This window comes from Calonectris borealis, chromosome Z (assembly GCF_964195595.1).
Source record: "Calonectris borealis chromosome Z, bCalBor7.hap1.2, whole genome shotgun sequence".
In the NCBI taxonomy this organism is placed as follows: domain Eukaryota; kingdom Metazoa; phylum Chordata; class Aves; order Procellariiformes; family Procellariidae; genus Calonectris; species Calonectris borealis.
The window spans coordinates 25,069,004-25,087,600 of NC_134352.1; the positions used below are offsets into that span (position 1 = coordinate 25,069,004).

At 35.3% G+C, this 18,597-nt stretch overlaps 1 protein-coding gene across 1 annotated transcript in view; it reads left to right on the forward strand.

The window, feature by feature from the left end:
* Positions 1-18,597, forward strand: part of FBXL17 (F-box and leucine rich repeat protein 17) — a 296,586-nt gene that overhangs the window by 193,556 nt on the left and 84,433 nt on the right. The window lies entirely within an intron of this gene.

Sequence of the window (18,597 nt, forward strand, 5' to 3'; positions counted from 1 at the left end):
AAATTCTCAAACGTCTATCTCCCACTTACATGCCTAAATTTCGGTAGGATTTACGAACTGTATCTTTGAGATTATTTTATGATTATTTTGTTTCTCATTCACACTTTTTTTGTTTTAACTTTTTACTGTGTAGCTTTTATAAAGAATTACTATGTCAAAGTGATAAATTACCTTTCTGGTGGTCACAAAGTCATTCTTTTATTTTCCCCTTCAGATTTTGCACTTCACTGGGGTTTGCATGGGTGCATTCAAGTGTACGTTGGTTTGCAGAGTTCAGCTCGCCTCATGTCCACAGTATTTGAACATGAGCTCACAGTACAGCTGTAGTACTTGCGGGACCTTTGCAGCATGGCAGAGGAGAGGGAGCATGGGCCTATACCACCATTTCCTCTAGTCTGCAGTTGTTTGTACTTCCATGTGCAGAACAGATCTTGCCAAAGTTGAAAGCATATTTTCTTGGCTTGATACCACTTGGCCAAGATGGATTTGTGAATTTGTGAAATGGGAACTGTCTGCTGGAAATTCAGGAAGGGAAATTGTCTGTAGAACACAAAGTGACAATGAAGGTACTTCTTGTCACTGCTGTAGAGTCAGAGGTGCAGGACCTCAATTGGAAGTGAGACTGTCCGTTTGTGTATTATAGATCTAGCTGTACTTGTGTCCCTCGACAACCCATGTAGAAAGAATTATCATGAGAATAATGGAATCCACATCTTGAGGATCGATAATTTCGCAAACTGATTTCACCCTTCATTGGCTGCAGTTGTTGAGAGGACAACAGGTTTTCTCCCAAAAATAAGGAAACACACTGAGAAACTGAAGCAGAGAAACTGAAGCAAAGAAACTGAGGATGGAGAAGGTCTTGTTTATGAAAGAATGGAGAGAGGGGAAAGGAATTGTCCATGGCTAGATGAAAAGTGTGAAATGTGTTTCACAGAATGAATGAGTGGAGAATATATGTGGAGTTTGGATGATTAGCTTGGCAACCACAGTCGTCCAACCTGAGCTTCTGTTGACTTCTGTGGACTAAGGCTTACCTGTCACTAATGTGTTAGATTCTGCAGTCATTCAACATCATTGCAGTCAGTTACTGGGACTTTAAGAACGTTTTCAGTTGACAGTGTTGATACTAGGTTTTACTATTCACTTAAAATTTGCCTATTTGTGCTAATAAGGATCAGTAAGACATCCAGCAAAACACTTGTGATACTGACTGATTTTTGATACATTATTAAGACTAATTGATTATCATTATAATCTTCAGCATATTTCAACATGCCAGCCTGAGAAATATATTCATCTGCTTGTGATATCTGAACTGAAAATGCAAAATAAACTGTGGCAAAGTAGAATGTATAGGCATAATTTATGCTTTGTAAAGAAGTCAAAACTTTGCCTCAGATTAAAAATGTGATAGCAAGTGAATATTAATTAGGCTAACAAGAGTGTTGCAGGGTGAAGCCAGGCTTCACTCTTTTCCTTTCTTCCTTTTTCATTTATTTCCTGGTACTTCAGCGAAAGACTTTCCCACATTTGTTTGTAGTGCTGTTAAGTTAAAAAAGTGAGCTCCTTAAAGTGCTGCGAGCTCAGTTTGTTGTTGAACTTCCTTTATCAAAGAAGCTGCCTCTCTTCTACAAAGGGAAAAGAGCAGCCGTTCTCTTCCTCAGAGGCTTTTCAAGCCCTTATGTCCTCTGCACCTATTTGTGGCAAGTAGAGGAAGTCAGCTGAGAAGCATGTGCCTGACTCCTTCTGGGATCATTCAGGTAATCGCCTGTGGTCTTACAAAGACTTAAAACTTCACATGCATAGTTGTTCAGGCTCCACCAAGAAGTAAATAAGTAGTGTCTGAAGCTCTGTGAGGCTGTGACTGGGTGGGAACATACAGCTGTAAGCAACAGTGCTTTTTTGTTTGATAATCCTGAGGGTGAAACATATAATCGTCCTTGCTTTGGAAATTAAAATCTTGATCCAACTTTAAATTGTAACCGTACACATTTTCACTGGGTTTTTAAAATATATCTGGAGCTGGTAACCAGATTTCTTGCAGCTTGATGGAGTACAGATGCAGGCATGGAGTACCGATGCAGGATTTTAAAAGCCCTCTTTGAAACTGTTCAACAACAGAGATTCAGCAACTACTGATGCTACAGCAGTTAGTGGAGTTTTGATCTCTGGGACAAGATCATAATTGATTAGCAATTCAACTGGAAAAAAATAAGTAATATTGCTAATTTCCAACAAAATGTGTAATAATCTGAGATATTAATTAGGCAAAAATAATAATAATAATTGCAGTAAATAAAGACAATAATTACAGCAAAAACTGTTATTGTTGCCCTGCAATTAATGCTACAGGTATGGATGTGTGAGGTAATTTCATGTACCCTAGGGAAGACTATGAAGCATGAACTTTGTCATTTTATTCATTTCATTCTTTTGTTTTCCGACTTCTGCAATAAGACAGTATGTAAAACTACGAGACAGAGATGCTTATATGCAATTAGTATTTTTAAAACACCAGTATGCAAAACTACCAGACAGAGGTGCTTATATGCAATTAGTATTTTTAAAACACACTAAAATACTAAATTTTATTTTTAAGCCTAAAAGTTCAATTAAAAACCCTTATACCCTGAAAATGTAGCCATAGGCAACATTAATTTCTCTGTCATTTTGCTGCCCAGAAAAATGTTTTGTTATATTATACAAAAAGACAGGCAGAAGAGGTTTCAAAGAGGAGTTGAAGTATGTGTACATACTAAGAGTTCTTAACTTGTGAGAAAAAAAAGAATATATTGTTCTATTTCATGTTACATTACAAAATGGTTAATTTTGGGGTTTTTTTGTATACAAAAATATATTTTGTTTACTTCTGAAAAATTGTAGAATTCTATCTTTATTTATGTTTGTCTAGCATAATTTTCTAAAAATCCACTTTTAATTAATTATATTTGTTACAGTGTAACATGCTAGGATGCTGAAAATGAGTTTAAAAGTTTCTTTACATCCAGCATATTGTTAAATGCTAAATAATCACTAGAATTTACTTAGACTGACAGGAGAGACTAAATAGTATAATCTTTGAGATAAACACCTGTTTGCCCAAGAACACAGTCAGAGTGAAGTTAAAGTTGACATTAGTTCCTCATATCATTTTGCCCTTTTGTTAAACAATCATGAATTAAGCATGGATTGTCAGTGTTATCTTTGAATTTCCTGCCTTTTGTTGATTTGTGTCAAAACCTTAACTTTACTTAAACATAGGGGGGGTTGTATTTAAGCTTTTACTAAGAACTAGTAAGAAAGCTAGGCTTTCTCAGCTGTGGGGAGACTGTGTGTCAAATGAATTAGGTTAATGTGAAGAGGTATAGTGGTGAGCTAGTGCAGCAAGCACACTCAGAATTGTGTAACTGTCTTTTCAATTTTATGCTCCGGTTCTGGGTTTTAGTGAATCCTTAGTGCTGGGAATTTGTTTTAAGTAAATTTTTACTTACAAAGTTTGTAATGGTGCAGAGTGCTATACACTGAAACAGAAAAGTGAGATTCTGTGTTCAAAGATGAAAAGATCTGATGAAACTAGGCTGTGAAACAGGACTAGATGTTTTAAGGGTCTGATCTTGCAGTAATGTTAAGTGTAAATTTACTAAGAATTACTTAAAAAACTGCATTCTTACCCGTAGTGAAAGAAAGTGATTTGAAAATAGATTTTAAAATAGACATTTCTGAAAAACCAAAGTACCCAAACTGTCATTAATAGGAGTGAGGTTAGCACAGTTTGGGGAATATGTTTATCTCATTACAGTTCCTGTCAAGTAACCTGCAGAAGATGACAGTTGTCTTGATAGTTGTCTTGTAGAATTTCCTCTACCTAGTAGTTCTGGATTTTGCCTAACTTAAAAAGTCTCTATTTCTAGCTGTAAAGTAATTGCACAAAGCTTTTCAGATTAAATGCTTGACACAAGGACCTGAGATGAACTGTGGTATTTTGCTGATACCTTTAAGATTCTGAATATCAAAAAAGAGCTCTTTAGATATGTAGCCTTTTTGTTTTCTAAAATTGTGAGTATTCCTTTTCCATATTGCCTGTTTTCATTATTTACTGATATATTTAATGTCTCTGAGGTCACATGATTTTTTCAAAAGGTTTTTCTTCTCTGAGGATGTTTGCTGAAGCAAAAAATGAGTTTCAGCAAACTATAATTGAATTATATAGTTTTTATTTTAAAATGTTATAGATGGGGCATAGCTGTTACAAGTAGATGTCTGGAGGAATAAGATAGTGTTTATACTGAGTCAAGTCCAACTGTCACAAGACAAAACATAACTGTAAATTGCATTTTTTTCTTCATAACTGAATTATGGATTCTTTTCTGAGAAGTGAGATACAGCTAACAACGTTAAAATATTTTTCCAAGGTGCTGTTAAATTCTAATGTTTTAATATTTAGGCTACATATGCTTTCTATTTTAAAATAGAAAGGGGATCAGGTCTTCCTACTGAATAATACAGATAAATCCTATGAGAGTCATTGAGTTTTCTCTCCAATGTTTAGCATTTGTCATGCAAATCATAAAGAATAAGAATTCTGTGGGTATTTGTCACAAAAGAATGTTTTGTTTCTGCTTCTCACTTGGGTTAGCGAATCTCTCTAATGCTTGATCTCACTAAAACTATTCCTTTCCTGATTTTAGCCTTTTAAAATCTATTTTAAAACACCATGTCTTTTGTGTAGTATTACTCGGAAGGGAAATACATTTTTTCTGGGATAAATGCAGCACTTACGGGTAGACAAAATGGGACAGGTAGTAAATACCTTTTTGAGTTAAAAAGATTTCATCCTCACACATTACTGGTTTGCAATCTCTTCCTTATTTTATGTCATTTAAATAAGTATAGCTTTCATTTTCTCTTTCAAAATTATTTTGAATTGTTGCTATATTGAGTTCCAAGTTTCCCTTCTTCTCAGAGTCAATTTTTCCCCTATTATGTTTTCCTATCCTGTGCATATTTCTTTCTCTTTTGTACTCTTTTAATGATCCAATGCATGCAAACAGTAATCACACTGAGAACTATGTTTATGCTTGTAGATAAATGTATAGATAATCTTTTAAGGACCAGGGCCTCTGTTACCTTCTTTAGTGGTTATTTATGTTATGTATATATGTATGTTTGGGTGTGTATAAAATGGTGGTATTATATTATCTAAATACTTTATATATTTATTGCTATATACATATGAAAGAAAAAGAAAATATATATATTGCTTTCTTATAAAGTTTTTTCTTTCCCTTTCCACAAAAGCATTTTCTCTCTACTTGTTGTGCTGTTAGTTAATTATTCAGAAACCTGAACTCACTGAAGTAAATCTGCAGGATTGTTGATGTTTAGTGCCCAATTTTGAGGTTCTTTGCTTAGTTTTAGGGTTCCTTTTCTGTGGATAGGCTACAACTTAACTCTAGTAGACTATAAGAATTAATTACCTGAAGAATAAGTATGTACCCTGTTGTATGCATACTTACTTCCTTGGACAAAATCTCTCGCAGCTAGTAAAGTGGTTTTGTTTGCTTTTATATTAGAATGTTCATTCTTTCAGAATTCTGAGGCAAATACTTACATAGAAATTCTGATAATTATAAGGATCAGTGAAAGCTTATTCTAGCAATAGAGGTGAGTTGCAGAGTTTTATGTAGTTTAACAAAGCAGCAATACACAGTGTAACTTACTATCTCTTTCTCCATTTAAATGACATTACTGTGTATGTTGGAGTGTGCAGAGTGAAGATTTGGCGTCTTTTCACGTATTTCAGAACCTCTGTACATTTCTCTCTAGCTGGGAGAAAAAAAATACAGAGTAGACAGCTTTTGTGAGGATGTTTTTCAACTTGTTTGTTCTCATTTTTTTATATTCCTTTTATATTGGAGTGGTTGTTCATATACAGCCTTGCATGTATTGACACCTAATTTTATTTCCATAAGGCATCCTGTTCACATTGAAACCAAGAGGATTGTCAATCTGAGGAAAGATAGCTGTATACGCATGTATACTTATGATAGGATTGGAACCCTATCAGAGGACATCTTCTTTAGTTCTGTTAAGAATGTTCAAGGAGGGAATAGATAACTTTAGTCACCTGTCTGGAGTTTTCAGTAGAAATTGCCAATGAGAAAAAATAAAATTAAAACTTTATCAAAGTAATCCCTGAAGCAGAAAAGAGCCCTTGAAAATCTGTCAGCACAGTATGTAATTCATAACTATCAAAAAACAAATTTTCTTTGTATAAGTTTTATCAGTATTCCCAATGTCACAAAAATTCCTTGCAGTTTTCTTTAAAAGTTGATCTGAGATACCACCGTGCATCTTCAAGACCCATACAGTGAGATAAATTACTGCAATAGCATATTTCTCAAATAACAGGTAGTTGCAAATCCTTTGTCCTACAGTACATAATAAAGGATTTTCTCTTTGAGCAATGAGATGAGACAGACTTCCAAACTATTTTTTGTCGTACTAGAAGGTGAGTTGCCCCCTTTAACCTGTACCATTAAAAATAATGTAGGATAATAGCCAGTTGGAGGAAGCTGGATGTAGATGCACTTTTGAATCATCAAGATGAACAGAGCAGAAGCCTATGATTTGTACACAGTTTGTTCCCAGTTGGTTATCCTAAATGTGGAAAACAGAGATGTGTTGTACTTCAGGTTTGGTTTGTCTTGTAGAGAGATCCACAGCTACTGTTGTTTTAATTTAATTTCTTCTGTGGGAAACTTAGTGATTTGGGTAGTTATTTCAATTCTTTGGTGACAAACTAGGCAGTTTATCAACCGTAATAGAAAGTTTCTATGTCTAGGGAGAGGTGCTTCAGTTAATCTTTGGAAAAATGCACCTCATTTCTGAATACCAAAACACAAAATATATTTCTGATATAACAAAAATTGAAATGGTCACAACCTCTGCCTATATTGCCAAAAATACATTTTCAAGTTCTTGTTTATTCATTTGCTGTATTTACTGTATTAGGAAACTATATTATAATATTGAACTTTCACTTGACCCAGGACCCAGCTTCTGCTCTCTCGTGATATTTGTATTTCCTGTTTTACATGACCTTTAAAAAATAACATAAAGCTTATTCCTTCAGTGTGCGTCTTAACCCCTGTATTGAAAACAGTGTGCTAGGTGCCTCTTCAGTGAACTACCACACAGCAAAAATATTTTTTAAGTTATTATATCTAAAAATTGAGGTTTGCAGCTCAAGACTGATTTAAAGTGCAAATAAATGATTACATGTAAACTATGTAATTATGATCTTATTCTGAACATTAAGGTCATTGTAACTTGTTTTTGTATTTTGATAAACCCCCTCAAACTACCAAAGAAAATGTATTGTCATTTTACATTTTTGTCTTATCTTTCATTTCAAAAGTATCTGTTGATTTCACACTGATGGAGAATAGCATTCCCAACAGAACATTTGATTTGCAGTCAGAGGTGGATTTACTTGATAAAAACAACTGTGGAACTTGTATTTAACATTAATCTATTTCTGGCTTGGTTAGAATATGATTTAATTTACATGTTTAAAACATATAATATTTTCTGACAAACACTAATAATGACTCACATTAACACACTGTTACTATAGTCCAGTTTTGTATTTAATTCATTGAACTTTTGAATTTGTTTAAAATTGGCCCCTAAACCACTTTATTTGTTGAATAGCAATTACCAGTATACTTAAAAAAGTACATAAGCTATATTTAAAATTATTCTTATAAAACCTAGTAGTAGTCTCAGTGGGGATTATTTAAGGGTCCCTCTCATAATTCTGAATTTAAAAGCAGCATCTGTATTTTTCTTAAGTGAGAGAAAACAGAACTCAAAAAGGAAGAAAAGGAATTTACTGAGCCTTTTTGCATTTAATCAGTTATGATACAAAACTCTGGTTGATACATATAATCATACAAGTAAAGAGTTGGAGTTGCATCATATTTTAAAGTGGCTGTGCTAGTTTGCAGTTGCAATTTATTTCTTCTAAATTCTAGGAACCATTTTTATTATGCTCTTTTTAATGCACTATAAAATATATTTTAACAAATTACATTTTAAAATTGGTATGTTACTTCAGTGTTGCCTAAATAAAAGTTATTATTTTCTTCAGGCAGCTTCCATAAGGGAGGTTTCCGTTCAGGGTGCTTATATATGATAACTGTTGTTTAAACTTCTTAACAAGTAACATAGTTGTTTCAACAAAATTACTCCAACTAAATTAAGTTTTTAAAAATATACTTTTTTGATGGTAGGATTGCCTTTCTGTATTCTATTTTGTTACTTCTCTTGGCTAGTTTTTGAATTCTAGTAATACTCAGATTACTGAAGGGAAGGCTCATTTTGACCATAATCTGACTGTCTGCCTGCCTTAAAAAAATATATGAAGTACTTCATGGAGGTACTAATAATGCTATTATTTTGAATGCCTAAATTTAAGGAAAAAATGATTCTATTCTTTTAATCATTTCTGTAGTCTCAAGGATTGCACTAAGAGACTGAATTCCTAGAAACATTTTTATTTTAAATGCCTGAAGAAATACTGATGAAGATACTGATGTAGTTCACTAGAACAGAAATAAAATCAAATGACTAATATCACAGCAGTATGATAAATATTGGTTTAGAGCCTTATTTTTTTAATAAAAAATGAAAAGGCGTAACCAAAACAGTTCAATGGTTAAATGTTTTTAAGAATGGAAAGGAGAATATGAAAACGAATTCTAAATCTATTGCTTCTCTGTCTTGTGGCATATTACCCAGGCCTTATCATGTGTATATGTGAATAGATCTGTTAAGTATGGCATCTGTGGCCCAATATTGAAATACCAAGAAGTAGGGACTGTATCAGTTTTTTATTCATCTTAGTTTGAAACATGAGTTATGAGCACACAAAAACAGTAACAAAAATTCTAATAACATGGGAGTTTATCAACTTGTCTAAGAACAGAGGATGCATCCAAAATGTTGCGTAATGAAGTGGAATGAGTGGTACTTCTGCTCTGCATTCCTTTAATTGTGGTGATTCTGGGTTAGCTTTGCTGTGACAAAAGCATTTGATTTTTACTTCTGTAATGAAGTATATAAAGAAGTTCATGTTGTCTTTGTAAACTGTAAACTCTTTCCACACCACAGGACAACAGAGTGTAGAAACTGTTCTGTTACTGATGTAGGGGACATGATTCACTTCATAAATAATCTGAAAGGCAAGTAATCATTGTGCTTTCAAAAATTAATAAATTGACATCAAAATTTTAGTTTGATCAACTTCAAAGATTTGAAAAGGTTTCTGTAAAAAATTAGTCTCCAAGTAGCTTTTAAGTTATGTATTTTAGTTCCTCATAAGTCAAGTGGGATCATTTTAGCTTTTGAAATGTCAAGTGTCTTTCCAAAACAGTCAGACAACAAGATTGCTTTATTTGCAGTTCTCTTTGGCTTGGTGCCATCACCCCTAATTTTTAGCTATACATACTGAACCATATTACTTCTAATTACAAGATGCCTAATACAGAAGCGTAATAAAATATGTCCAAAAATATATAGGTACAACGTTGTTCATACAAAGAGAAAGGAATAAAAGTGTATGAAGGGAATTCTTGAATAATGTAAGAAAACAAATTTAATATGTGTGAAATTTTTTAAAATATGCAATTTGGAATCTTCTGTTCATTTGTATACATACTTTGTATCTAATAAATGAAATAACTTCCATGATGTCAACTTGTTTAGATACTTTAAAAAAGCATACAAATATTCGGAATGTTTGAATGTAATTAGCTAGATATAATGATCCAGTTTTACAAACTTCTAAAACGTTTCAGTAATCCGAAGTTGTTAATACTTTTTATTTTTTGTCCAGGTCATTGTTTTGTTGGGGTTTTTTAAACTTTTTAAATAGAATTTATGTTATATATGATGCAACTATATTATCTTCTAGGAACTCAGGAACTTTAGGAACTTGGTAGTTCTGCCATGTATGAATATTAGAATAAAGATTAAATGCAAAAGAAACTTTCCATAATACCAAAATTTGAAAACACTGAAATTGTAGCTTACGTTTTACGTAAATCATTTTAATTGGAAGATGTAGTAGCAGCATCTCTCTCTGCTTCAAGTATAGAAGTATGTATATTCCTTGATTAAATCTGTAAGCCTACATCAGTAATAGTAGTCTAGTGTCAAATTTATGTTTAAAAACACTGTAGCTCATTTTTATTTGTACCAACTTAAATGGTAATGAACACCAACTTGTCAACAGTACTAGCAGTTCACAGTCCCTTACCTGTGTTTTCTTAAATAACTAATTAGTTTGTGCATCTTGCTTTTCAAGTACCTGAGTTAATGCAGTTTAAACAAAAGGATTTTCTCAGTTTAAGCATCTGTCAGGTATCTTAAGTTGACTCCTCACTCACATACAATGAAAGCATCCTAGAATAACTACTTGCTTTTTAAAAAATTACTCTCCTGAAGTTTAGCAAGCAACCAGGAAACAAAAATGTCAAGGATGAAATTAGAGTTGTTCATCAGCTCATTTATGCTTGGTAAGAATTTCTCAAAGATCTAGGTCTTGCTGCATTAGAGGTTGAACATGAACATTAGCCAAGCTATTTATATGGTATGATCAAAAAATGATAGAAATTTTGGTTGAAAGGGACCTCTGTGAGTCATCCAGTCCAGCCTTGCACTCAGGGTGGGGCTGTCATTAGCCCTAGATCAGGTCCACTGTGGCCCTGCCTGGCTATTTCTTGAAGACCTTCAGGGATGGAGGTTCCACCACGTCTCTGGACAATGTTTCAGTACTGCACTTACACTCTTAAAGATTGTTTTTTTCCTAATGCCCAACCTAAACCTCACAAGCCACACTCTGTGGTCATTGACCTTGTTACATCTTTTGGTGAGCTCATGAGTCAACTTTGATTCCATCGTTTTTACAACCACCAATACAATTTAGATCTTACCACAGTAGTGTATTTGTGGGAAGAAGGAATGTGTGTTATTTTTGCATTTGAAATGAACCTGGAACTTAATACAATTAAGTTCATTTAAGGAAATGAGCAAGTGTTAACAAATACTCATAAAAAGAACTTTCTACTTCTTGGTTAGCAACCAATGGCTTTTCCTACCGGGAGCTTTTTATGCTGTGTATTTATCCCATTGAATTTTCCCTTAGGCCACGAGCACATATTTCAGTATTTCTTTTTAACTTATTAACTTATTATGTAAAGAAAAAAACTAATGCCTTGTGAATTAATTCTATTTGCTTTCTTTTTGCAGTTACACTGAAATATCATTAAAAGTCAGTTACAGTGTTGCCTATAGCTTTGTTTTAAACCAGTGGGTATATTGGAAACAAAGTAAAATCTTCCTTTGACTGCTTGGATATTGCTATATTTTCATGTTGGTAAACAAGTTCTTTAAGTTTCATTTTGTTTTGAAAGCCAACACAGCGAAGAAAACTCCTTATATTTGAGCAGCAATACAGGTTAAAGTTCTCTAACGTCCTAACCTACTAGTTCTGCTGGTAGCATCTCTGTTACGAAAAGTGAAAGACAGGAGATCATAGTACTTAACAAGTGTTGCCTAGTAAAAGGGCACATAGCGTAATTAACTTAAACCAGTTGCTGGTCTGGTGCAACAAACCCAAATTGTGTATTGTACATCTCCTATATTCCTCTCACTTCTCATCTGAATCCCTGCTATTTCCCTAGCAGCAGAGGTTTGTACCTCTTCTGACCAATGAAGTGGAAAATACCAGTGGAATGTAACCTTTACTGTTAGTCTACAGTTGGCTCTTTTTCTTTTCTTCTACCACCATAAAACTTTGTTGTCAGACTTAATGTATCAGTTTTTCTAGATTAATGTTAAGGAGGAACAAAAACAGTGTAACAGAGTTTGTAAGCTATTTCCAGACCCAAACTTGGGGAGTCGGGGTCGTAACTAATGATGTCCTGAAGTGGCATTGCTGTACCTAAGTTTTAGGAACTTGATCACATAGAAGAACCCAGAACTGCTGACTGGGGACACAGTATCCTTCAGTTTTTTGGGTACCTCAGATGGCCAGGCGGAAAGATGACACTAAATGGAAAGTTATTTAGAGCTACATTTTTAAGGAAAAATGAGCACAGTAAACATCTTTAAAATTTCACTCCCTTCTCTTTGATTTGTGCATTTTAATTACATCACGTTCACCAATTGGAGTGATGGTTGCTGGTGTGTTTTGCACTGAATTTGGTGGCACCGGCACATGTGAGATCTTTGAGCCCCTGTATTGGAATGACTCCAGGGAGGACTTTATTCTTTCTTTCTGGGTCCACACGGGACTGTTTAGATCAGGGAAGTTCTTGTGTATGCTGAGAAAGTGGAAAAACATGTTGATAGGGAATTTTCATTGAAAAAGAGGTACTTTATTTTGGGTGATACTTTTGGCAGGTACTAACTAGTATACTTACTCCATCCAAATTTTGGATTAAAGTATCCATTTTTTGCCTGTAAATCCTTGAAGTGATGCTTGTGTCTGTCACTGAAAGAAATTATAATACCTACAAATTTCACTTTGGCCACTTAAATGATCTCTTTTGTTTCTGTTTGGTAGTTTAGGGACAAACAGTTCTTTATTTTTCCTAGATGTAGTTCAACAATTTTATATAAATAGAACTTGTTTTCTCTACCATGCTGTGTTCCTGTCAGATAATTAAAGGAGGAGGATTAACAAACCGTTCTGATCAAATGTTATTACTAAGAAAAAAGAAGAAAAAAAAAATCTATTTTGTCCTTTAATCAATAAATATACAAGTACACCTTGAAACTAATAGAGACTGCAAACTGAAAGAAACCTAATTCTTCGAGGTCTCTATTCCCTCTGCAATCCATATTTTCTTATGAGCTATGATTTATGACCAGTGGGGTTTTGCATGGGTTTTGTAAAAGAGGCTAGAAGATACACTGGCTTTGTATCTGCACAAAATCTTTTTGTGATCTTATGTAGAGGGGTTTGCCAACAGCTGTGTGTTTGCACTTGCATGCATTTAACCATCACTGCACATGCATGTACAAACATGCACACAGAAAAAATACCTTGGATGAATGCTCTTTCTTTATATTTGTTTCTTATATAATCATAATTGAAAAATTGCCTTTAGAGTACAGAAATAGCACACATCTTACAAGGATGTCTTTAAGGGAAAAGAACAAAGATTAAATAGCAGTTTAAAGTAATTTTTTTACATATTTGACTTATTTATAATGCAGTTGAAGATTTTGTAAGTCAAGTACATTACTGGTGAGTTTCTTCACCTGCATTCCTGTTATTTTTTTAATCAAAACAAAAAGGTCAACAATGTAGTCTTTCTCGTAAAATAAAGTACAATTTTATTACTTTCTGCTAATGCATAATACCATTTAATTTGATTTTAGGAAGAGGAAGGTCTCTAATGGCAGGGAAATGAACTGTATAAATCAGGTGTGCCCTCTTATATTTACCTCTGTTCATGCAATTGTAAATACTGCTGCTAGTGCCAAACAAAGAAATAACAGTACTTGAATTGTAAACAATTTTGAGAAATATATATGAAATATATATGAAATGTTCAGGCACAAAACCTGTTTCAATTTACGAAGAGCCTGGATCTCATTGAGGTATCTAACTGCACTGTGGTATTTTAAAAAAAAAAAAAAATTAAAGGTAATTCTGAAAGCTGTGGGGACTAATGATACAACCCATCACACAAGAACCCAGTTCCCCAGTTCCTCCACATTCATGGAGGCTGAATTAATTAATGGGTCATGTGGAAAGATTGGTTTTTTTAGATAACATACAGAAACCCTGTAATACTTTTTTGGTATAAGTACACATAGCTCTTTCTTTAGATGGGTGAAATTACCTATCCACACATCTATGCTCTCTTCCTTATGTAAGATCCTCATGATTCTCTGATCATCATAGCTGCAACTTTGTGTATTGTCACTCATCTGATTACCAAAAATTCCAGTACTGGAGATTTTGAAGCACCTCGCAGTTTGCAGATAAAAAGTCCATAATCTTGAATCAAGATTTAACAAAGAAGCATTTGTGTAGTTCCTATGGGAAGTGGCTTAGAACTGCACACAGAAAGTTAAACTTATTACTGTGCTTGATAATGGAGCTACTGACAGGTCTTTTGTTGAATAAGAGTTGGTGCACATCAGATTGTGAAAGATGGAAAGCCTTGTTGGTTTTTTTGCTGACATAGACTTTAAATCTTGAACATCTGATGATATCACATAGGGAGTAAAAGCAGCTCTAGATGCATGGGAATAAAAGCAAAAGAATTCAAAATAAATCCAATCAGTCACAGCAATAACATGTGCAGCTACGGTTTAGGGAAAAATCCTTGGATATTTTGCTATCAGCTGGAAACTTGATCTGTTCTGGAACTCAGAAAAGATTCTTTCTGCTTTTCAAACTTTTAATTGATTTTGTAAAATATTTTCAAATTCTGCTACACTGAATACAGACTTTATGGTAACTTTCAACTGTGTTGATGGTCTCGAGGCAACCTTGATCTGTTTTGGAGACATAGGACTTCACTGTTATGCTCCAGAATGTTCAGGAAAAAAAAAAAAAAAATCAAGTGTTAACTTTGGCCATTGCAAATTTTGGATTTGTATTGCTGAATTTCAGTCACTTTGTAGGAGGAATGCTACTGTAGGTGCCATCTTACCTGGACCTGGCCTCTTTTCATTTTCCTAACATTTTCATAAGTGCAGCACAGGTATTTTCAATCTCTTCCAAAGTTAAGAGCCAAACTATCTTTTCTCTGAAGTGCCAAGAAAGATAGCAGGCTCACCTGGAAGCCACTAATAGGTGCTGGTGGCCCTTGGGAATAACGGAGGAGAAGAGGGATCCAGGGATTTGATCCCTGCAGCAGTTTGATTGGCCCACATGGAGTTAGGATGTAGTTTCAGCCAGGGGAATGTGGGCTGTGACATGGGGAGCTCTGAGGTGAGACCCTCAAGAAAACGGGGGAATAGGGGATTCCTGGGCTGGAAAGTACTCATGTATTAAAGCATAGATAATTTTATCTCAGGAATAGGAGGAGTAGCAGGTATGGATGTTAGAGTGGAAGGGGTAAGGAGAGGGTCTTCAGTGAGAGTTAGGGGAGGCTCAGGCCACCCTGTTGCTTGGGGAAAAGAATACACACACAGGCATGCCCTTATCCTTCTTGTTCCCTGTACAGGAATGTTAATTCCCCATCCATTCAGCTTCTCTGTTGCTACCAGAAATGTAGTATGTAAGAGTGCTTTTTATAAGCATGCCCTCTCGCCCGTCAAATTTAAACGTTTAAATCAGCCTTGTCTCTACTATGATTAAATTCTTTTTTTTCCAGGTGAAGACTGAGAACTAGAAAATGGTATCAGTTTGCCACAATGACACATATGCATCATATATTCAAAAGCTTTTCTTAAATTACGTGCTTTTTATAATAGGTATTTCTAGAGGTTTAGAAGAAAAGTTGCAGAGAGTCAGATCTGTGTTCTGAAGTTATGGAATCTCTTGCTGTCTCATGCATTTTAGAGCCAGTATTCATTTGTTTTTAAAGCTCTGTGTAATAGCAACGTATTCTTTTCTTAAGAAAAAAAAGATTTTAGTATTTTGAAAAAACAAAATATTCTAGACCATCTGGTACAAATACTGTCAGGAAGAAAATTGCCATGCAGTGGTGAGATACTGCAGTCAGAAATTTACAGACAGGCTTTTTTCTTTGGTTTTTTTAATTCTTCATGACTGTTGTAAATTCAGCCATTTACATTCATAAACTCTTTAGCTACTCTTCCACTTCAGGTCTGCTCAGTATTGGGGCCAGTTCTGTTCAATATCTTTATCAGTGATCTGGGCAAGGGGATCGAGTGCTCCCTCAGTAAGTTTGCAGATGACACGAAGTTGGGCGGGAGTGTTGATCTGCTGGAGGGTAGGAAGGCTCTGCAGAGGGACCTGGACAGGCTGGATCAATGGGCTGAGGCCAATTGTATGAGGTTCACAAGGCCAAGTGCCGGGTCCTGCACTTGGGTCACAACAACCCCAGGCAACGCTACAGGCTTGGGGAAGAGTGGCTGGAAAGCTGCCCAGAGGAAAAGGACCTGGGGGTGCTGGTTGACAGCCGGCTGAACATGAGCCGGCAGTGTGCCCAGGTGGCCAAGAAGGCCGATGGCATCCTGGCCTGTATCAGAAATAGTGTGGCCAGCAGGAGCAGGGAGGTGCAGTTGCAGCCTTCCAGTACTTAAAGGAGGCTTATAAGAAAGATGGGAACAAACGTTTTAGCAGGGCCCGTTGAGACAGAACAAGGGGGAATGGTTTTAAACTAAAAGAGGGTAGATTTAGACTAGATAAAAGGAAGAAATTTTTTACAATGAGGGTAATAAAACACTGGAACGTGTTGCCCAGAGAGGTGGTAGATGCCCCATCCCTGGAAACTTTCAAGATCAGGTTGGACGGGGCTCTGAGTGACCTGATCTAGTTGAAGATGTCCCTGCTCATTGCAGGGGGGTTGGACTAAATGACCTTTAAAAGTCCCTTCCAATCCAAACTATTCTATGATTCTATGAAGTGATCGTGCCCCTGTACTCAGCAGTGGTGAGGCCACACCTCGAATACTGTGTTCAGTTTTGGGCCTCTCACTACAAGGACACTGAGGTGCTGGAGCGTGTCCAGAGAAGGGCAACGAAGCTGGTGGAGGGTGTGGAGCACAAGTCTTATGAGGAGCAGCTGAGGGAACTGGTGTTGTTTAGCCTGGAGAAAAGGAGGCTGAGGGGAGACTTTATCACTCTCTACAACTACCTGAAAGGAGGTTGTGGAGAGGCGGGTGTCAGTCTCTTCACCCAAATAACAAGTGATAGGATAAGAGGAAACAGCCTCAAGTTGCACCAGGGGAGGTCTAGATTAGATATTAGGAAAAATTTTTTCACCGAAAGGGTTGTCAAGCATTGGAACAGGCTGCTCAGGGAAGTGGTGGAGTCACCATCCCTGGAGGTATTTAAAAGATGTGTAGAAGTGGTGCTTAGGGACATGGTTTAGTAGCGGACTTGGCAGTGTTAGGTTTGCAGTTGGGCTCAATGATTTTAAAGGTCCTTTCCAACCTAAATGATTCTGTGATTCTGTTATTTTAATAAGTAACTTTGTGTGGCTAGGTATGAAGAATCTCTGCTGTCTTTCTATCCTTAGACTGGAAGTTATAATAGGTGTCCATCTCTATTTTCAATTTACAGTGGCATTACCAACATCAGCTTTACCACACATTCTTGTTTAGCAAGTACACAGTTTATACAGTAAGCATTTCTGCTGCCTCTCTGTTGGTTTTGTTGTTGTTGTTTTCAAATTACAGTTTCTCTAATTTGCCATTGTTACCTGGATATTTGAAGAAAACTGTTTTAGCTTTTGTAGATTTAAACTGCTTATTCTTTAGGTACGTCCTGTGTCCTCGGTTTTAATTTGTTCTTGAAGCAGAAGCATCCCCTATTCAAAAATGGCTTCCTTTTGATGAGAAAGAAACTTAGTTTTTTAAGTTGTTCTTTCCAGCTCCATGCTCGTGTCTAATTTCAGCTTTCAATATTTGATACTTATATTTACGTTTTCCAAGTGCCTTCTTACCTCTTAGTGTAGGAGCAAGCAAAACAAATACTTTCACATTTTAGCTGTGACAGTGAGGACAGAATGTATCTGAAGTTGGGTTTTGTTTCTGTTTGCAAACAGCAATAGAATAAAAGGTACATACTTCTTTCTTAAATATTTACATGTGGATTTCATGATTAGAAAATCAGTAATCTGGTTAAAATTAGATACAGTATTTATGGGTTCTGTACAAACTCTTGGACATACAACTTTCAAGCACATTTCAGAAATACTGTTTGTGTCATCCAGCATTTGAAAGCTGTTTTGTGAGCTTCTTGTGAGTATGAGGGTTGTCAGTTTAGAAGTGGAATTAGCTAACAGACATTTTAAAACACTTCTGTCTATCCAAACAGCATCTGAGCACCAAGAGAACAATATTGATTGATAAAATATTTGTTGGTTTGTCTAGAATCTTTGGCACCAATTCATAGTTCTAATGAAGAAAGGATAGGCTAAAATTACATAAAACTAAGCTAAGTGGGAGAAATAACTGCATTTGTGATAGGGATACAGAACATACTGGTTTATGTAATTATGAAAGTATGGATTGCTCTTATAAAGTATAAGTAGTCAGAGTGACATTTTAAAGGGAAAATGAAGATTGAAAATAAAAAATGAATATAAAAGTGATGTGATCCAGAAAGCTCACAAATTGATCTGTTACTTTAATAGTTTAAATAGAGAACTAAAAGCTTCTTTCTAGTTGGATTCATGAACAAAGGAAAACTTAGTATAGGATGATGTGAAATATTAGGAAAAACTCTCTCCATTGAAAGGACCTGGGAAATAATTCTCTGGCTGTCAAGGTCCAGGAGACATCTTTTCTGTCCTGTAGGCACAGGTAAGCCTCAAACTGTCTGGCAGCAAATAAACAGGGAAAACTATGCACAAAATACACATCTGCTTTA